Source organism: Diospyros lotus, chromosome 7, assembly GCF_014633365.1.
Source record: "Diospyros lotus cultivar Yz01 chromosome 7, ASM1463336v1, whole genome shotgun sequence".
Taxonomy (NCBI): domain Eukaryota; kingdom Viridiplantae; phylum Streptophyta; class Magnoliopsida; order Ericales; family Ebenaceae; genus Diospyros; species Diospyros lotus.
Genome location: NC_068344.1, coordinates 23,607,291 through 23,630,388, shown reverse-complemented (window position 1 = coordinate 23,630,388; position 23,098 = coordinate 23,607,291). Strand labels below are relative to the sequence as shown.

At 32.9% G+C, this 23,098-nt stretch overlaps 1 long non-coding RNA gene across 2 annotated transcripts; it reads left to right on the top strand.

The window, feature by feature from the left end:
* Nucleotides 1-8,822: 8,822 nt before the first annotated feature.
* On the top strand, nt 8,823-9,937 carry LOC127806827 (uncharacterized). 2 transcript variants are annotated; one of them, XR_008024510.1, is made up of 2 exons: nt 8,823-9,480; nt 9,571-9,937. It is a non-coding gene; the product is annotated as an uncharacterized LOC127806827 (long non-coding RNA). The 2 variants fall into 2 exon arrangements; XR_008024509.1 differs by having other exon boundaries at nt 9,568-9,937.
* Nucleotides 9,938-23,098: the final 13,161 nt, after the last annotated feature.

The following is a 23,098-nucleotide window of genomic DNA, read 5'->3' as shown; positions in this document are numbered from 1 at the left end:
GTCATCTTTGTGGTTGATTGTGGGGAGACACATGGAAGCAGTTGATAGACCTTGTTGAGGCAGAAATCAGGAGTTTGAGGGAGAGATAGAATTGAGATTGGAGAGCTTGGGTTTCTTCCTCCTGCATGTTTTGTTCTTCTTCTCTACTTCTACCCCTTATATATTGTGTTATTGCTGGGAGTAGCTTAATCGTTGAGGTGGAAGATTTTAGATAGATCGGGAGAGTTTAATGGGTACGAGTGACTTAGTACTGTTCTCTAGCTAACATGGGATGAGGACCATAAGTTGATACCGGGAGGCGTGTTAGATGTGGACGGATTAGATCTTCTACAGTTTGAAGAGGATACTATTTCAGTGTAAAAATAGTGTTTACACTAACTTGATATCGAACTTTTAAGTATGTTTTTATTGTATTGCATATGATGTAATAATGTGTTATTTAAATACTCAAACTACATATGATTTGTGTAGAATTTCGTTGTATATCTTTGATGTAAAAATTTTAAAATTTCACACATTAACATATGACTAATTCAAGAATAATAGTATAAATATTTTTTTATTGTGAGTTTGTAGTAGTAAGAATTTAGGATAATGCTAGATGAACAACTCCTTGGACAACTTCCTTGACAACTCATGTCAAAATTATACATCTACCCCTAAGTTGCAATTATAACTCCCTTAAGCTACTTGTAGAGAAAGCTTCACCGAAATTAATAATTTGTTTTTAAATTAATTTTTCATTTTTTCTCTTTCTGAAGCCCACCCATTTTCTCTCTCTTTCTCCCTCTCTCCCACACTCTTTCTCTCAACCTACCACTGTCGAGAGCACTATCCGTCGTCGCCCCCCCTTTACAGCGAGCACCATCCATCTTCACCCATTCCTCTACCGCTCACACCGCCTCACCCCCACCACAGACCATAGACTGTCGTCCCCCCCCCCCCCCACATCGACGTTCTCACCGTCTCGCCCCTCCCTCTACTGCGAGCAACAACCTCACCCTCACCCAATCGCACCCACCATCGACCGTCAACGTCACCCCCTCCCACACCACACCACAATCGCCCCCCCTGAGCACTGCCGCTGCTCGCACCACCATCTCCTCCACCACCGCTCGCACCACACCATCGTCACCCTCCTAGCGAGTAGCACATACACTTATATATATATATATTTATATATTTTTCTTTTTTCTATTTTGGCTTTTCTATTTGTTTCTGTTATTTTTTTTTATGTGGTGATGATGATGATGATTTGATTGTGAAAATGGAAAATAAAAAACATGATTTGCTTTGAGTTGTAAAAGAATATAATTTTTTTTTTATTTGGTTGTGTGAGGAGTTTGGGGTTTGGACTTATGGAGTATCAGGCTTCTATGATGTGGCCGGGGAATGAAATTTATCCGCTAGCAAATGTAGTCGGAAAAGAGTTAAAAACGGTGTTGAGAAAGATTGAGAATGTATAAATATTACTTTCTTTGTAATTATTTAAGTTTTTGTAATTCTGATTAAAATTTGTTATTTGAGTGTAAATTTAGTCCTTAAAAAGTTGAATTTATGTAATTAATTTTATATTGTGAAATTTATGTAATATAATTAATTTTATATTGTGTAATATATTTAAAAAAACTACCATTCATGAGATTTTATGTAATATAATTAATTTTATATTGTGTAATGTACTTAAAAGTTACAATTCATGAAATTCAAAGGAGTGTTTCTAGGTTCACTCTAAATCTTGATAGAATCATGTTGGTCCCTTAAGGTATGGCTACTCAAGAAGGGGGTGAATTGAGTGTTTAATTTTTTTTTCTTTTTTAATAAATATTATTGATTAATTATTTTCTCTAAGAATATGTATAAATTATTTTCTTTTAATTAAATTATTATTATTTAATTTTAAACAAATTAATATTTTATAACTATGTATATGTAAGTTTGAGATTCATAAATTGCAAGTCACAAGATATAGTAAGAATAAAAAAATGAGCCACAAGACAATTTATAGTAGTTCGGTGTCTCCACACACACCTACTCCACTCTCCCAAGGTCTCAACCATCTTTGGGGTTCCACTAATCTCACCAAAGTTTTTACACTACCTCACCTTAAAAACTAGATACACTCCTAGATTACAATGGGTTCTAAGAAAACCACCAATATCAAGGTTTTTTCCCTAACTTACCTTAGAAACTAGATTCATTTAGATTTTAATGGTTTTAGGAAACTTATACAATCCACAATAGTAATTTAAATATTACAAATAATTTGTCCACACTTGGACACAAATAAACTATTAAGAACAAATTATACAAGGTAATAATATTTAAATAAATAAATAAATTTGTAACCTCAAATGGAGAAGTTTGGATTTGTTATAGAAGACTTTAAAAAATTTTCTCCTCTTGCTTTGTGGCTCTTTGATAGATGTGCAATAATATTTCAAGAGTCCCGAATTACTTGGATGCTTTGCTTGAGAGCGTTTGAGAGCTTTCGGATGCTTTAGACATGCAATAGAAGTACTTGGATATTCAAAAAATAAATTTGAGGGGTATTTATAAGCATTTTGCCACTAAAGAATAGGTTAATATGAAGTCTGAAATTCAAAAAATGTTTAGATTTTCTCAAACAATAAGAAAACATGTCTCATCTTTAATTCAAAATAAATTTACTTTTTGTATGAGAAATTGAGATTTGAAAATTCAAATATAAGCTTTTGAGACATAAATGATTAAAACAAGGAAAATATGTCTAAAGGCAATCTCTTTTAATTCAAAATAAATTTACTTTTTATATGAGTAAGAGAAAACATATCTAAAAACAATTCTCTATTAATTCAAAATTTGAAAATTCAAATATAAATTTTAGAAACATAAATGATTAAAATAATAAAACATATCTAAAAGAAATTCTCTTTTAATTCAAAATAAATTTACTTTTTGTATAAGTAAGAGAATTATAAAAATATTTTTGTTAATCATCAAAACTTAATTAACATGAGCAAATTGGCTTAACAAATCACAATCTCACTATTCTCATTTAAAAATCTTAAGATAGTATTATTTTTTTTTCATAAGCGCATTTGATTTTGAGATTTCCCAATTCCACCCCCCAACCCAAAGAAATCATTCTAATTTTTGTGCTACATGATGCACAATCACAAAAACAGATCCATGCGGCTTATGGGTAAGCAGAAGATTTAAAGCAAAATTCTAATCTTACTTAACTATGTATTGGCATTTGGTATGATAGGATAAGAGAGTGGAAACAGTAACCCTTACACTCTTTATTTTTGTTTCCTCCAATTCTTAGTCATGTATTGGCATTTGACAATATACTTCGCTACATATCAAACTTTATTCATTTCTCTACGTTCATGTGCCAATAAGAAAGTCATTCACTGATAACTTGTCATGCTGTGGTACCCTTTATTGCCCTCTTTTTTGTTTCCTCCATTTCTTAACTATGTGTGGGGAATGAGAAATCCTACTTGTACAGAAATGCCAATACATAATTAAGTCCCATAGAAATAGATTTGGCCAACAACATGATACCTTAATCCCACTCAGCTATAAGTAGTCTAGCACATCAGAAATTATACCCAGCCAAAATAAATCCCATAATTAAAAGTAGGAAAGATAAGTTAAAACAAGAATATACACCTAACATGGGCATTCTTTATCAATCCTGGGGAATTTGATTTCTATGTAATGTTTTCTAGTTCACATTCATCCACATGCCACTCAATAACATTCAGACATAATTTTTGGAACTACCAATACCTCAATGAGGTATTTCCCACAAAGAAAACATAGGCATCATGTAAGGCCCACTTCCGAATACTCGAAAGAAGGTCGTTACAGAGATGATATAGAACAAAACTGAACTCAACTCATTTCATTTCTAGCAGCGGAAATTTAAATAAGATTTAATTACATTCCCAACATCTCATAACTCTAGGCTCAAAGGCCATACAAAATAATAAGAGGCTCAAATGCTCATAACATAACAAATTCTCATTGTTACAAACCTCACCAAATCACTAACTAGGATCTTTAAAGTTAGGACGTGTCTCCGTACACCACTATCCCTTGGTTGCAGTCCTATTGGACTCGCCCCCAATAACCGCCTTTCCTTTACCTGGAATGGCAAAGAAGATCAAGTGAGCCACAAGGCTCAGCAAGTTCGAGGAACAAGGAACAATATATAGGATCCAATAACACGATGACACCAAAAAGAGTAATCAAGAACTCCACAATTATATACAAGATTCATAATTCGTGAATTTATCAATTCAACTCAATATATCATGTCACTATGTATCACTATGCAATTATGTATAAAATTCCAATATCATTATCAATTCTCACAAGCCATCATTCAATACATGCAAGAGTGCATCATTTCATTACCAATATTAATTTTCCTGGCTCTCAAGCCATAAATCAATGCATGCGAAAGTGCATAAGTTTCATAAAATCTCACAAATAAATATGGAGCCAACCTGCCGGGCTATGGCCACCTCGTCCCATGCCAGGTGCTCTAGGGTACCCTTTCCTTCCGCGCAAAATAATAGGTGCGCAAAGATAAGTAATACGAAACGTCATAACATGAACATACAGACTATGTACAAACGTGACATGCATTCATTTGCATATCAATAGCATGAAATTTTGACTCACAATTATTGTTATACTTATATATATTTTCTATCTATCTCACAATACTAGATAGTTTCCCACTCACATCAATTATGCACACAAGACACAATGATTTACCCAAGAATTTATTTAATCAATTTCCAAGAAGCTCATAAATTCTTTACAATTTATTTAAATGAACCCCAAATATTTATATATATATAAATATATTTGTTATATGATTTACATTATTTATGGAATAATAATAACAAAAGGAATATATTCATCATTATATATATAATATAATTAAGTGGGCTTGAATATGTATATATAAATGCACTCTAATAGTTTATATGTGTTTGCTTGGGACATCCAGTAACTTATCTTCGACGTGTGTAGATATATATATTTATACATATATGGAATTTTAAATGGGTTACATGGAGCATCCAGTGGGTATGTATATATGGATATATGAGTTCCAAATGTGAACAGTGGCTGGACTTCACTTCTCTACAGTGGGTGCTAATATATGTATATATATATATATATAAATGAATTTAAATGATTTCTAGTGACTTGAACGTATATATGTATATATATAAATATATATAAATGTAGATGAGTTGTTTGGAGCAGAGCATTGGCTTGGACTTGTATGCATATATATATATATATAAATGTAAATGGGTTGCTTGGAGCAGAGTATTGGCTTTATTTATATAGTGCGAGAGAGTGAGAGAGGAGGAGAGAGAGAGAGAAAAAGAGAGAGCTTCATTTGCAGATTCTTCATCAGGCATGCACACATATATGTATATATTTGAGGAAGGTTGACTAAAATAGGGGAAAGCAGATAAGGGGCATGCGTATATATATGTAAATGGTCACTGATGTTGCTGGAACTATAATTTACAGTGGGTTATTCCAATTATAGGTATTATATTTGTGTGAAGCGTATATATATATATATATATACAAGTGGTCACTGTGATTCAGCTAGAACAGGGAAACCAAATTGGGTGAGTATATATATATATATATGTATATATGTAAGTGGGTCTTAAGTTCAGCTGGGTAGAACAGAGGCAATCGATACAGGGGCGATTATAAATATATAAGAGCTGTTAGTCTATAAAAGAGATAACGCTTCCACAGCGTCTCTGTTAATCATTTATATACATATATGTATGAGTGTAAATGGAAGTGGGTCAGTGAGTACAGCTGCATATATATATTTACTAACTCATAAACAGGGAGTAGCGAAACTAAACAAAACTTCGCTAGAATCAGGGAGAAAATGCCATTCACAGGAACACAATGAATTAATAACACAGAAGCAGTTTAGAGGACTAAGAGAGTTGCACTAATAATGAAATAAGAGTGCAGAAGAACTTGAAACAAAACATCAGCAGAGAGATCAGAGAGAACTTGCCTGAAGAAGATGCTAGCGAGAGAACTCCACCAACGAAATGAAAGGCAGCGCACAATGAATTGAATAGAAACACAAGGAGAAGGTGAAGTATAAGATGATGTTGAGGGGATGAGGAAAGAAATGGAAAAGTGAAGAAAAAAGAGAAATGATATGCACTAGAATTAGAAGATTTGTACACAGAGAAGGCTGCAAATTTCTGTGTACAGGTTGCATGCCAATGTTAAGAAAATTTTACCAAAATGACATTCTTATCATGTAATAGACAAAAATTGCTAGGGGTTTTATTGACAATTGCTAATTTAATTTATTTTCTTCTCTTTTCTTTTCTTTTTTTTTTTTTTTTTTTTACATAACACATAACACAATTTAAATCCCCTCTACCATTGGGCCCAAGCTGGAGCCCAACAATTTATTTAACCCACTTGGTAAACCCATGAACTCTTTTAACTATTCAAATGGAGTCCCAAACATTTATTTCCCAAATTTTAAAAATAGGCCCATACACTTAAATTCATTATCACATGCATCAAGAAAATTTCATATTAATCCAAAATCATGTTATGCCATCAAAAAATATATCACAAATTGTTAAAATACTTCAACCCACATTTAGAATGCCCTTGAGCTAAAATTAAATAATAATAAAAAAAAAACTAGACCCAATTTAGGGTCATTACACATCATATGCATTCAAATCTCTACATCCAGTTCAATGTGTAGCTCCTAACTGAAAAAATTCAAAAATCAGGCATATGAAACATCAGAGCAACAAATCTCCATGTTGACTCCCTCTTTGCACACATTGTACTTCAACTAAATGCCAAATATAGTAAGAATGCAAATAGAATCATAGATTGAGCGATGGTGGCGAGGTTGATGACGGATCAAGTGGCGAAGGGCGAGGGTGACAATGGATCAAGTTGAAGAGGAAGGGGTGAATAGCGCAAACGGGTGCGATGTAATTTCTATGAGATCGGCATTGGCGGGGGCAACAGTAGTGCGAGTAGTGGCGGGGAGACCTGTGGGTGAGGGCAACCGTGGTGCAGTGTGGGGGCAACAGTTGTCTGTGGCCTGTGGTGGGTGTGATCGGGTCAGGGTGAGGTGGTTGCTCGTGGCTGAGGAAAGGGTGATGGCGGGTGGGGGCGAGGTGGTGCAAGCGATTGACAAAAGGGTGATGGCAGTCCAAGCGGCGGTGTGGGGGAGGGTGACTCTGGTTAGTGGCTGGTGGTGAGGGTGCGATAGTGCTCGCAGTGGTAGGGGGCGACGACACACAATGCTCACAACAGTGGGGGATTTGAGAAAGAGAATGTGAGAGAGATAGTGAAAAAGAGAAAGAGTGAAAATGGGTAGGCTTAGAGAAAAGATGAAAAATTAATTTAAAAATAAATTATTAATTTTGATAAAACATTATCTACAAGTAGCTTAATCCCTCAAATTATTAATCTTTTAGGTTTAATTTATTATAATATTTTAATATTAAAATATCATTATAAATTAAGATTATCAAAGAAGTTGTCTAAAGAGAGTTGTTCGTCCATCATTGTCCAAGAATTTAATGCACTTAGCATACGTCATGATCGCCCCATTAGCATTCTGCTTAAAAGCTATAGTACTAAGGCAGTCGAGTGGATAAATTTACAAAAACAACTATACAAATGTCTCAGCCCCCTTCAGCTCCGGTAAGTCAATGATTGATTATAAGAGCCTTAGCAAAGTGATAATAAAATAAACAAAATGGGGAAAAATGAGTATGGCTCGAGAGTCTTCACCAGTGTTTAAGGTTTGATTCTGTGTAGGAATGAAACCAAAGCAGGGTTGACCCGACCCGGCCGGCCCCGTTTTCTTTGTCCGGATGCTACCAAATTAGGCATCGGCCCACCCACGTGAACGTGAATGATTGCATAATTCAGTCTAAAGCTTGGCTCTGTCGATCGTGATGAAGTATCATTATCATATCGTATCATATCATAATATCATGCAAAAATAAATTAACAAATACCCATTAACTATTACCGCGTCTCACTTTAGCCCCCCGCATTCAAAAAAGTGTACAGTTTGATCCCTCCTCTAATTGCATTCTCACCCTTTATTTGTGAAAAATGAATACTGGAGTTCAGAGATTGTCTCCTGACTCGGAAAGATTTAAAGTGTTTTTCTGGTTTAGAATTTTAATTGAAGGGTATTTTTTGTCCAGAATTTTTTATTTATATAAAGTGATAAAATAGCATGCTGATGATCTAACATATATAAAATAATAATATAATTTATTAACAATATATATATATATATATTAATGCATAATTTTGAGCTGTGAAGATATCTTATTTATATTATGTTTTGAGGGATTTTGCTTTGTCCCATTGCAAAGTCTCATCTTAATAACAATTATAAGTTTATTTTTTTTTTAAATTAAAATGTTATGGGTTTAAGATGTAAATATAATTATATTATAAAATTAAAAAAATAAATTACTCTCAATAAAATCTCACTAAATTTCAGTATATATATATATATCTCATATTCTAAAAATTAGATTCACTTATCCCCCCCCCCCCCCCCCAATCAAATAACTTTCAGAAAAGGGATGCATTTGGATATATTTTCAAAGTGTTTAATTAGTATAAATTTTAAACAATAAAAATAATTTTTTATATGTATATCAACAGCTGGCAGACTATAATTTATTTCAAAAATAAAAAAAAATGCATATATACACCCTGATCCTACTCTTCTGCGAGGGTTAGGATAATCTTTTGCCATGCATATCCAGTTGGAAGCTGCAGCCAACATACATGTAGGTTGATGGAGTTGGGTTGATCATTTAATTCATAATTGAATCGATGTGACGCAGAGAGAGAGAGAGAGAGAGAGAACAACCTTATCCAGTGGAGGAAGCAACGAATAGCATTATTCATAACTTGAAGCAAAAGCAAGATCGAAGGGTTAAACCATCATCAGTACTAGTAGAGATGAGATGGGCAGAGAGAAATATATATTCAGTCAGAGAGAGAGAGAGGATATATATGTATATATATACATATATATATACAACAAAATTAATCAGATCGAGAGAGGAAGATGGTACCCATTAGCAGCCTGCTCTTCCATTTCCTCTCTCTTGTTTCATACCTATCATCATCAAGCTCAAGTTCAAGCCCCCCTCCTCCTCCTCCTCCTCATCATCATCATCCAACATCCTACGACCCTCTCCATCATCAAAATCCCAGAAGCTGGGAAACTTCACCCCTGGCTTTCGGATTCTTACACCCATACGATCAGCACTACCTCATCTAGTTCTGGTCATAATATATATATATATATATGGCGCATGCAACCTTCATTAATTTTCATCATCATGAAGCTAGCTAGCCTCTTCAATTTCAATCCTCCTCCAGCATCTATCACTATCGGTACGTATATCTTCACTCACTTTGAGATTATTCTTTTTCTTTTTCTTTTTCTTTTTCGTTTGGATGGGTAACTCGAAATTTATATAGAAGAGCAATTGAAGCTTATAAGAGTTAGAATTTATGTTTTCGAACTCAATGGCATACCACTTGTTGCTGCTGCAAGCCAAAGATGGATAGATATATCTATGGTGCTGCGGCTGCCACATCGATCAGATGCGGATGAGATGATGAATATCTTCTGGAATTAATGGAGCAAGAAAGAAGAGAAGACTGCAGATCTAGGCTAGCTTCTAATTATTAATACAAGAGATGGTGAAATTTGTGTATTCTCTCAGGCACAGGTATCGATGGATGTGGTAATTTATTACGTTCGGCAGTACTTTTGTAATTATTAATTTATCTATCTGTTTTTGTCTATTGTAAAGTTCATTTTTAGTAATTTTATTCGTTTCCTCAATTGTATTCGTATTTGTATTCATATTCATATTCGTATTCATGCAAGACAAATGGAGGGTTCTGCAAATTTCTTCTTTTTTTAAGTTGTAACCAACTGCAATTCATTCAATTAACATTTGATCTTCTGTCGGGCCGGGGTGGGGGCGCTCGGGGTGGGGGCGCTCGAGATGAGCGATTTCACCTTTTGAAACAAATTAACATTTGATCTTTGAGTGTTGTTTTTTGAATTTGTTATTTTCATATATAATTGGGGAAGACCACTTCAATGTTCAGTTTATATACGTTGTCCACTTGATCATTCGTCTTATAAAATTAAAATTATAAAATAGAATAGCTAAAGGGTCTAAGCCTGATGAATCGTCATATACATATAATACTAGAAACAAGCAACCGAAATTTAGATATTTCTTAAACTCTATAAACTAAATTAATTAATCCTTATCTTGCCAACAAGAGTGACAAAATGACCCAAAAGATGATGGCCGAAATGATCAATTGGCTACGCAAGATACCAAATTTATGGGCAAAAATGATGGCTGGTGGGTCCAAACTCCAAAGTCTACAAAGGAGTGGGGAACATATACCTCAAGGTGGATTAAAATAAAAAATATTTATATGCTTAATAAAGATGCTCACTAGCTAGTCGACTCTTGCAATGGAATCCTTAACTTAATTTGTTCGAGAAGAATGGGAAGACCAATTAAGATCCAATAATCATGTGACAATTACGCGACATTTCCGGGTCTTATGAGTGTTGATCGTGTTGTGGTTGCTATCACTATTTTTATTTAATAATTTAAAAGTTATGGCCTTAATACTTTTAAAAAAAAAAAATGAAAATATTGTATTTAAATACAATCAACAAGGTGACCAGCCTTAAAGTTTTTGATAATCGTACCATTTTTTGTAAAATAAAATATTCTCACTTTACCTTTGTAACACTTGAAAGAATTTTGGACTCTAAAAGAGTCACTCTGGAGACCAACTCTCATTGTGTAGAATTCGTAGTATTTTAAAAAATAATCTTAAAAAGTGATAAAATGAGAGTTTTTTTAATTAAAAAAATACTATAATCATCAAAAAAAGAAAAAGGAACACTTCAAAAACTTTTAAAAGTAGTGAAAGGGATTAAAAGTTATAATTGCAAGTTAAGTATCTTAATGAAAGAGATTAAAAGTTATAATTGCAAGTTAAGTATCTTAATGAAAGGGATTAATGTAGTGGTTTGAAGCTTTTAAATCCAATTGACCTCTTCATCAAAACCCTTTGTTATTAATTAGGGTTTGTGTCGCCCAATAAAGAGCATCTCGCTTCTTATTATTATTAATAAACCACCCAAATTGGGGTTGTCGATGTGATGGGTGACACAAGATCCCCGTTGAACATGGAAAACTTAGTTAAATTTAGATTAGCTTAATTTAATTTTTTCAGTTATATTGAAAATAACTACAAATATATACACCAAAAAATAAAATAAAATAAAATAAAATTCAAACTTACAACTTCATTCTTGTTACAAAATGTTACAGCCACCCACCAACTTCTTGCAAAAACTAACCAAAAAAAATAAAATAAAATCTTGCAAAAATAAAATAAAATCAAAATAGAGTCCCCCGTTCCAAACTTTAATATATAATTTTATATATTTGGTATTATAATATGGAATGAATTTTATATTATAATTTTAAAAATATATATCTAATATCTAAACACTTTAAAAAAATTTGAATATTAAAAATTAATTAGAATTAGACTCCAAAAAGGTTTTAGTGGTAATTTGGATAATAATTGAGTTTAGGTATAGGTGTCAAAAGGGCCGGTCCGACCCTTTTACTAAAAGGGCCGGGCCGGGCCCGGGCCCTTTTGCCATGGATAGGGTCCGGCCCGGCCCACGGCCCCCCTACAAAGGGGCTGGACCGGGCCGGGCCGGGCCCTTAGCCCACAGGGCCTAGCGGGTCGGCCCCGGTAGGCCCAGCCCTTTTTTTTCTTTTTTTTTTAAATAATTTTTTTAAAAATAATACATATATAAATATCAAAATAATACATATATAAAAATTAATTTTTTTCTTTTAAAAATATTTTTTTATCTTAATTCTTAAGTTTTAAATATTATTTTATTATTTTATATTTCAAAATTCTATATGCCTTATAATTTTTCTTGTGAATTGATATGAAAAATAATGTATATATAAAAAGGAGAATGTTTATTTATAATTTAAATATATAAAAAATTTAACTTAAAAATTTTAAATAAATTGATGGTTATTATTTATATATATTACGAAATTAAATTTTTTAGTATCCAATATCAATAATTACTAAAGAATAACAAAATTAAAAAAAAATGAATAAGGGCCTTACTGACCCATAAGGGCCCATAAGGGCCACGGGCCGAGCTGTGGGCCCAATTTCTTTGGCCTAGTCCATTTGAACAGTAACGAGTCGGGCCAAAGCCCGGCCCTTTTGACACTTCTAGGTTTAGGAAGCAATTTACGAGAAACAAAATGTGAATTCACAAAAAAAAAAAAAAAAAGGTTAAGTGCATGTAATTTATTAAAAATTATAAAATAAGACAATTTTATTAAGTTAAGAGGTCGATATTGAGCAAAAACTTATGTCAAACAGAATTAAATTGGGTTGATCTCAATACTCATGGGGACTTAATTTTGTTAGAAATCGACAAACAGATTAAACGTTATTCGACCTCAACATTGGTTTAAATACACGATAAATTAATTGAATAGTCTATTTTTAACTCGAATAAAATTCAAACGAGCTTAGTTTTAAAAGGAATTGAAAGATGGGTATTTAAATAGGTATAACTGAGAATTCAACAATACAATCGAATTTCACAATTGATCCTTAAATAAAAAATAATCGAGTTTGAAGGATTGTGAAAAAATTATTGGAGACGCAACGAAAAACTTGGGCAAACCGCTTTGAACAAAAAATTTCAAGTAAACGGTTACAAATGGAATTGAAACGATACGTGAAGACAAAATGGAAGGGGACACGCTGGACCTTTTGATACCAATTTCCGACCACAAACAAGCAAAATGTTGAAACCAAAAGTTAACCGTATAGACCAAAGAAAAGCTAAAGCAAACAACCAACAAACCCACTGGACAGTTGAGGAATCGGCCAAATCCAATTTGAAAATTTCTTATATCCGATCACAAATCATCTAGAAATTTAAAATGATGAAGAAATCTTGTAAATTCCAATAAAATCAAGGCAAAATTGGCGAAAACCTACGAAAAATTAGATGAAGGCAAACTAAGGAAAATGTTATTGGTACATCATTGAATACACTTTGAACTACACAATGATATATTAATGGCTAAAATGCTCTCACTCAAAGCGATGAGACGCAGTGAGACGAGAGATATTTATGTGATTTATGTGTATTATTTAGTCCAAAGTGTATGTACAAATTGCATGACCCTATCTAAAAACCAACGACATGACAATATCTAGATGGGTTGAAAGGGATGACACATAGACTCTTGAAAGTGATTGGCCGTGATGGTAGTTAGGGCTGGCAATGAGCCGAACTACTCGTGAGCTGGCTCAAAACTCGACTCGAAAATTGACTCAATAAGGTAGTTCATGATACAAATGAACCAAGTTTGAACTCAAAATTTTTGACTCATTTAGTAAATGAGCCGAGCTTGAACTACCATTAGCTCGACTCATTTGGCTCACGAACTAGCTCGATATACTTATATATATATATATTAATTTTATAAATTTATTAAATAAAAAAATATTTATTACTTAATATTCAATAATATAAATATATACTTAATAATTTTATAAATATATTACTTAAATATATATTATATATATCGCATATATTATTTAAATATATATATATATACATAAAAGTAAGGTAATAATTAATTTCGAACTGAGCCAAGTCGAGCCAGCTCGTAGTCATCATCGAGCCAAGCTCGAGCTAAGAAAATAGAGCTCATATCGAGCTTGAGCCGAGCTACGACCCAAGCTAAAATCAATCGAGCTGAGCTCGAGCTGGGCCTAGCTCGGCTTATTGCCAGCCCTAATGGTAGTGGTGTCAAGTGACAATTGGTAGTGGCAGAGGTGATCAGTGAGGTGTTTTTGTAGCTTTTTAGGTCACCGAAAATCGACTATAAAAGTCACGTCTTCTTTAGTTTTGAAGCACAAACGAGAAAGAATGAGAAAATAATGGAAAAAAGAAGAGAAAACTGAGATTTTTTTATCATCAAACTCGACTTTTTGGTGTAACACCCCAGCAAGTGTGTTTCGAATTTTTTTGGGTAATTATACTTAAACTCAATTTTTTTTTTAAAATTCCTTTTTAACCCCTCTCACATCACAAATTTCATAAAATTTGATAATCAAGATAACACAAAGTATAGTATAGATTGTAACCTCATGAGGAAATACATAACTTTGAATATGTGTTCATTTTAAATGCAACTTCGAAGATACATCTATATGATACATGTATACATAATTACATTAACAAAATTGAAAACATAAACTAGATATAAATTGAAATAAAATTACAAAAATACATTTACTAAGCAAGTTAGCCATGTATCTTCTCCTTGCTCTTGTGCTTTATAAGTGTCATTTGACAAGTTTGAATATACTATATTAAATGTTAAATCATTTAGTGAAGGTTTAAAAAGATTTTCATGCATGAGTATGATGTGACTCGACCTAGTCATAAAGGTTAAACGTCTAATGTATCAACTAGTTGTAGTCTAGCCCTCGGGATAGTTCTCCCTAGAGAAGTCCCTAGAAAGACCATCAAGAAAGCGTGCATGTGGCTGAAAAAAAGTTCATTGGGGTATCGTCTTCCAGAGCCAAGAAAAAAGTCAAAATTAATAATTATAGTCATAAGTAATAAATAATAAGAAAAATGAGCAAAATAAATAAGAAAATAATAAAAAAAAGAAAGAATAAGAGGCAAAGGCGCAACAAGGCAACCCTACTCCTATAAAAAGAGGCAGGCAAACCTTCTTGTAGTCTTTTAGGCCGCACGCCAATGCTCTCGACCCTCGTCCGAAAACCTGCATAAGAAGACTTGCACACTCACAAAGCCCAGCCACGTACCAGCGCTCGGTCCTGAAGACTTATCCGGGTCTATCGAAGACTCTATCTCCGAAGACCCCGGCATCCGAATACCCGTGCGCCTTGCCACGTGCCCATGTGCGTCCCTATTATGCCCAGTTTCCAGCCATACCCCATGCACGCCCACACTCGCTTACGCTTGCCTTGCGTTGTCGCGCGTCTGCTACATGCCTTTTGGCCAATGCGCCCACGTGCCACACCTTGCCATGAGCCCTTCCTTCACAAGCACCCACAGATGACGCTCTCGAGCATCTGCGTAAGCATCCGGTCAAGTCTTCGATGACCACTTAGGTCACTTGAAGACCCCTAAAATCTCACATTTTGCCATCTCACAGCGATAAAGCCAGCCTCTTAAGGCTCTCTTTCATTCCGAGACCCTTGCTAGGAAGAAGAGGTTTTTTACCTTCATCCCGCCATACATGCCTAACCCAAGGACCATTGAATGCTACGAAAGAGTCATGCACTCCCTACACCCGTGTGTCATATGCCAATAACATGTCCCAGTCACGACCAACCTTTATATATATTCAATCGCTCTCTCGGCCTCAAGCTAGCCATCACAACCACATAACCACTCTCTCTATCCTTTTGTGTCACTCACCCGAAAGGTCCACCTACATAGTTCACTCATACTGATTATCGTGCACCTCCTCATAGTGCACTTACTGATCTTATCCACATGATCTATCCTTGCATATTGCATTATACTATATCTTCACTTTTTCATGACATGTACTGCCTTAGGCATTAGAGGGTCTGTGAATGACATGTACTACCTTAGGCATCGGAGGGCTCATGCATCTTCACTTCTTTTGATTGTCTTCTGTCTTGCGAACCCTCCAAAAGATTCATCTGCGAACCTTACAGGCATTCTCCGGAGACCCATCTAAGGCATTCCTACTCCTCTAGTGCTCATTTCACCTACTCTATCAGGTGTTCCATCTTTCTGCTCCCTCAGATAGTGGGTTGAGGCACCGGCTGCCGATCTTTCCCGGATGAGATTCTTAGACAAATAAATTTTAATTGTTATATTTTAGCAATAACACAACCTTAAGCAAAAATTTAGTTATGACGATTATGCTATTAATTATTGCTTTGGGAATAATGCAAATCACTCTCTGGATTGACTTCCCAATTTCTCATGGTCAAAGAATAACATTATGCAGTTATGCCAAATAGTTACATGCTCAATGCAATAACATACATTTTGATGCATCATAATTAAATATAGCAATTAATAATGCAAATGAAATAAACAGTGTATTTTGGGAGAACTTCTCTTTGATTTGTTAATCAGTAACTAAAGTCCACTTTCTCAATTTGCATGTTAGGTTTGAATAACGTGCCCAAAATATTTCTTGAATCTCAATCTTGCTTGACACATGCCTCTTACTTCAAAATAATTTTTAAAATTTTTTCTAATAAGTTTTTTTTCTTATTTTTCTCTAATTTTTATTTTATTTTTTTTCCTTACGTACACCACACGCTTCCGCAACTCACATGTCTAGCCTGCTATGCATGTGAATCTCACACACCTAAACACTATCTTCTCCAACTCACCTATCTTTGCTGGTCGATTGTTGATGCCCTTTTGCTGTTCCTCTTTTATCTTTTCTCGTTTTCTCTTTCCCCTCGTCTCTTCCCTTTTCTTGACCTAAAACTATCTAAACTAGTCACCGAATAAGAATTTTGGCAACTTTGTGATTTTTCAACAACCCTCTATAAAAACCCTTTTAACTCTTACCAGACTTCTAAAATACACCTATTAACCCTTCTCATCTCCAAAACACAATAATGCTCTCACCCATTAGAATCTTGGCAACTTTGTCATTTTACTTGAAATTTCTATAGAAAAATCATGGTTATATGGTATTATAGTATCATTATTATTTTCTCTAAAAACTTTATTTTGAATATATATTAATATTGAATCTGGCCCAATTGTAACAATTGACAACCCAACCCAACCCAACCCAACCCAAACCCATTTATTATGGATCATATTTTAGTTAGAGAGAAAGGTGTCAAAGCGGGTTGTGTTAGGCTATCATGTCCCATTTTATTAGGTTAGCCCACGATGTCTAGGTCAAAGGTCAAATCCCTTGGGGTTTTCAGCCTTAATTGACATAGCCAGTAAAGGCATGGAATTTCAGTTAGCTAATTTTTTCATGAAAAATACTAATACAAATAAGTGGGTTACCAAGAGAATGATCGAATACACCAAATCACAAAAATGCCCTCACCCAATTTACAGATTCACCATTCCTGCCCTTGACTGCCTCTTCTCTCCTCAGCCATAGCCGTCTCCAACAAGCTCTGCCTCGCCTCACCTCGCCTCATCATCGCCTCGCATCGCCTTGGGACGAGCCTTACCGCCTTCACGTCGCCTTGCAACGCGCCTCATCGCCTTCACCTCGCCCCGCTGCATCTTGTCATTACCTAGCAGTAGCGCCTCACGCCGACCGCCACTGCACCATCTCGCCGTTGCCGCTTCTAGATGAAATCCGATTAGGCTTTATGAATTAAGTCAGGTTAGGCTTCATGAATCAAGCTCGATCGAGCTTAATTCACATATTAAGCCCGATCGAGTTAATCCAGGATGAACCCCAGGCAATGAGTCCTGTTCGGTCATCAATTTTGTATATATTCTCGGTACATGTAGCACTGTCCTTGTTTTATAGAGTAAATTCACACCTCTTTTGATATTTGCCTAAATTATACGAACTAACTTTATATTTTTAAATATTTCACTCAACTCCCTTCTTATTAATAAAGCAATAAAATTTATTATTTTTTCTTTATATTTAAATTATTTTTTTCTATTTCTCTCACTTCTCCACTCTCACTTCCCCCCCCCCCTTTATTTCTTTTTCCTATCCCACATGTCAACTATTGTCTTTAGCCAATAGTTTTCTCTTCTTCTCTTATCTATCTTCTTATTCCATTTTTCAGTCTTTTTGTTTTGCAAAATCCCCCTATCAATCAGGGTTTTTGTAAACACCCATGTTCCTTCCGTCCTAAAGGGATGGTCGAACGTGAACTCACAATAGCAAGGAATGGACTTCGATAGTCGGTCCGTCAGGGGTGGCTGACACATGCAAGCACTTTGACGCTCTAGTAAGTAAGAGAATAATGGGCAAAGTATCAATAGACTTGAGAAGAACATACATTGACTCTGAGAAGAGCTAATTTATAATAGGATGTGGGAAATGGCCTCATGTATGCCTGCGTCGTGCATTTGCAGGGTGATAGGATTGGATATCCGGTGTTGGAGCTTCCTGATGGTGGCATGGTGCTGATGAGACTGTCATTAATGTGGATGGAATTTTCTATTAATGGGGATGAGATCTGCCATAAATGAGGATGAGATCTTGAGCCGACATGGAAGTATCCAACATACAACTGTAATGATGCTGTTGCAGCCTAGCGCAAGGCCAAGATTGGGCCGCAGGCTGGGGATCAAGACTAGGTCGTGGGCCAAGGGTTAAAACTGGATTGGTATAGTCCAACCCCGATCAATAGTAAGGGTAAGGGTAAGGGTTTCGACCTTATCACAACCTCAATCATTGGTGGTGATAGGGTTTTTGAAAACCCCGTCACCATTATTGATCAACGTTTCTTTTTGATTGATGGGCAAAAAACCCCTATTATGATGTAGATAGGGGTTTCTTCATTTTCTTCTTCTTTTTCTTTTCTTCGATCCATATGAGCCTTCACGACGTGGTCGTCAAAGATTTTCACACAAAATGTTGCTAAAGGATACAACAATAGAATCCCCTACCCTTAAGTTGCTTTTTCTCTTTATTCTAGGTTTGAGAATGAACCCATATTTGATTTGGGTTTGTCTTTGAATTTAAATTTGTCATCATTCTAAGTTCTTTGAACCCTTATATGGTCTCTATCTATCTAATTCAATCTTTCTATTTGTTTGTGTTTTTGAGTTTTTTGAATGCTAATTCAATCTCTCTCTATATATCTAGGTTGAAAGAACACCAGGAACCCAAATAATTCTTGGTCCTTTGAACCTAGATCAAATCTAAGTTCCACATTCAATCAATATCTCCCTCCTAGATCAAGCTAGGTTTTTCAAGGAATTTTCAGAACACTACTAGTATCATTTTTTTTTTTCTAATTATAGGGTCATTTTCAAGTTTTTAATGAAATCAACCCTCTTACTTAATAATAAGGGGTATGTAATGCACAATAACGAATCTCATAGGAGATTTATGGTATTTTTAAAAGTACATTAATAATCGATAAATTTAAGTAAATGACAAAATTTATCTTTTTTTTAATTTACGAACTTCACCCGTGTTAATTTTGTGTGTTAGTTGGCTTATTTGCTTCTTCTATAGCATACTGCAGAAGCAGATAATTGTAGCAAAGTTAAGTCACCGTGCAATAAATGTATTTTAGGAATTGGCATTGATGAAGTGGATAGAGCCCCTCTCGGTGGGGATTTTGTGAAGAGCATGTACTTCAAGGTCTATGAGTAGATAAGCATAAGGTGATGATATAAATTTATAAATCTAATATTTGAATTATGAATGTTAAAACAATGTGTAGACTAATAATATGGATAAATGGTTTATACAACTATAATATTAAATTTTGCAATGCTAAAATTTGTCACCAAAATTCAGCAACAAGGTAAGGTGTCCTCACCATGTGAGGATTTAAGTCTTTTGTTTAGATGTCGCTATAATTTATTATTTTTTTATAGAAAAATTCATGTATTTTAAAATAATTAAAAATAAAATCTTAGAGTAAATTTAAGAGACTATTTGTAAGATTTATCTATATTGCATTGACTACTTCGTATTTTTAAAAATGGCATCGACCTTCTTAGCATTAATTAATGACTATTAATTTTGTTAAAATCTTCAAAATATCCTTACTAATTACACAGACAATAAAAATAAATAAAAACTAAAATACTAGTGGGAGCCTAAAAATAATAAAATAGTCAAAACCACCCAATATCGTATCTAGGTTTTTATCGAGTCCAAATATGCTATTTTCATTTCTTGTTCCCTTAGTTGTCTCCCCAATAAAAATAAATCACGTCACTAAATTAATATTATTGTACCACTCCCTCTCTCCGAGTTCTTGTCGAGAGAGTTATCTCGGAGAGAGAGCTCTTGGGAACATTTTGATAACTCTCGATGGACTTTCTCGAACACTACAAGAAATACACTATTTAGTGACGGGATAAAATCCATCACTAATTAGCGATGGATTAGTGATAGAATTCTATCTCTAATTTTTTAAAATATTTTTTAATTTAGTGACGGAATTAGTTACAGAAAAACCCGTCACTACATTTAGCGACGGAAAAATTCGTCACTAAATAATTTTTAATATTTTCAATAAATTTAAAATTTAGCAATGGAAAAATTCGTCTCTAAAAAAGAAAAAAATAAATTAAAAATAAAAAACATTAGTGACGGGTGCAGCCTTGGCAAAAAAAAGGGAAAAAATAAATTTATTATACAAAAGTTAGCAACCGAGGTGCATCCGTCACTAAAAAAAAAATTATATTTAGAATTCAAAATTTAGCAATCAGTGTGCACCCATCACTAAAAAAAAAAAAAAATTAAAATACAAAATTTAACGACAGCGATGCACCAGTGGTTAAAAAAGGAAAAAAAATAAAAATTAAAATACAAAATTTAGTGACAGAGGTGCACCCGTCATTAAAAAAGAAAAAAAATTAAAATTTAAAATACAAAATTTAGCAATGGAGGTGCACCCATCGCTAAAAAAGAAAAAAAATTAAAATATAAAATTTAGCGACGAGTGTCAATTCGTTGTTAAAAAAGAAAAAAATTAAATTCAAAATTTAGCGACTGGGATACATGGGATACACCGGTCGCTAAAAATAAAAAGATAATAAATATAAAATTTAAAAGTTAGCGAAGGGATATCTCCGTTGCTAAAAATAAAAAAAATTAAATTAAAATTTTAATATAAATTTCTATTTGAGTAAGTAATGAAATAATATTAATAAATATTAAAATTAAAATCATTATTCAATTCCCTCTACTAACATTAATATTCATTAAATAAGTTTTGAAAATTTTGAAATGTAAATATAATTCTAAAAGTTTGAAAAAAATATTATTAATATAATTTATGCACTTTAATAACCAATGAGGCTTTCAGATTGACTGATTCGTGCGTTCGTATAAGGGTGGGTGCAGCACTTGGAATTATTGTTATGATTAATATCCCATTGAGCGCATGAGGAGAGGGCGGGGGCTGGCACGTGTTTAATTTTTGGGCATACGCTGAATTTATCAACTAAATTCCATTGCTAAAAAAAAGAAAAAAAGAAAATAAAAATAAAAACTTTAGCAATAGAATAAATTCATCGCTAAAAAAATATAAAAATTAAAAACATTAGCAATGGAATAAATCTGTTGCCAAAAAAAAAGAAAAAAATAAATTAAAAAAATTGTAATTTTGAGACCTTAATTTTTACACTTTAAAAAATGTGTAAAAATTTGAACAAATTTATAAAATATGAAATTCAAACTTTAATTTCATATTTTAGTAACTAAATTTATATTTTTTACTCAATTCAATTAAATATACTTTTTTTAATTATGATAACCGAAACTTTTCATTAATTTGATTACATCTATGTACTTGTTTTTATCTTCTTCTTTTTTTACATATTAAAGTAAAGTGATTAAATTAAATTAAAAATACATATATAAAAATAAATTTAATTTAAAAATATAAATAATGAGTGTAATTAAAAAATAAAAAATTCAAATGACTGTACAAAAAAAACGTAATAGTACATAAATAAAAATCTAGATATGCCCTATATACGCATATATTTTTTAAAGATATCGATCTTCATTATTAAGTAATATGTTATCCTTTAGCGAATACCCATGTTTTAAATGAATAATATGCAGATTGAATAAAAATAATATTCACGATGTTCAGATGATACGTTTCACTTGTTTTAAATTTCATTATTAATTATATGATGTCACACTTTAACGGATACATATTTTTAATTATAATATCATATATACTAAAAATTATATATTTAATTAGGTAACTATATTTTTTACTATGCTACACTCCAATTAATTGTATAATTGAGATAAATAATAATTTTTGATAATATTTTCAGTATTTTTAATGAAAAATATAAAAGCAAGGCTACAAAGTCTTTTTTGCGACTATATTATATCCATATATATTGTTATACTCATTTGAACAATAATATAAAATTTTATTCTTTAATCAATGAAATGATATTCAACTTTATCTCTAAGAGAGCAGTTTTAAATAGATGATTATTCATTTTATTTTTCTTTTAAGAGACTTATCATATCCAAAAGATAGCTTTCTAGCAATAATGCTAGATAATATAACCTCCTATAATAGTTGTAGGGCCTGTAGCACTTGCTATTGCTAAGTAATACAAAAATAATTACTTCAATCAAAAGAGAGAATATGAGAATTAAATTTTTCAATTACAATATCTCTCAATTGATACAAGTGTCAGAAAATAAATAATAATAATGAATGCAACAATAACCTTGAGAAAAATTGTATCAATTTAAAGCATGAGAGATAAAATATAAGCACTCGTAAGTTAGAACACTTGAACACTTTTAATGAATGTTCTCTAACCCCATAATTAATGTTGCACCATCATCCAAGTATTTATAGTTAATGGTTGAGTTGTTGAAGACAGTTAAGCTGCATTAATTACACTTGTTAAAAATAATTTTTAGTTTAAAGAATATATATAATTTAAAAATAAAAATTAATTAGTCAAATAATTTATATAATTATTATTATTTATAACATAAAACTATTGATCATTTAAAAAATAAAATATTAATCTTGACATCTCATTTTAAAATTAAGAATAAACTTGCATACTATTGAAAAATATTTTAATTAAAAAATAATTTATTTTCTTCTTCAGTCATTATTCTTCAAGTACTCTTTAGTGTTTTATTTCTATTATTTTTTTCCTTATTTCTTTATCTCTTATACTTATTTTTTC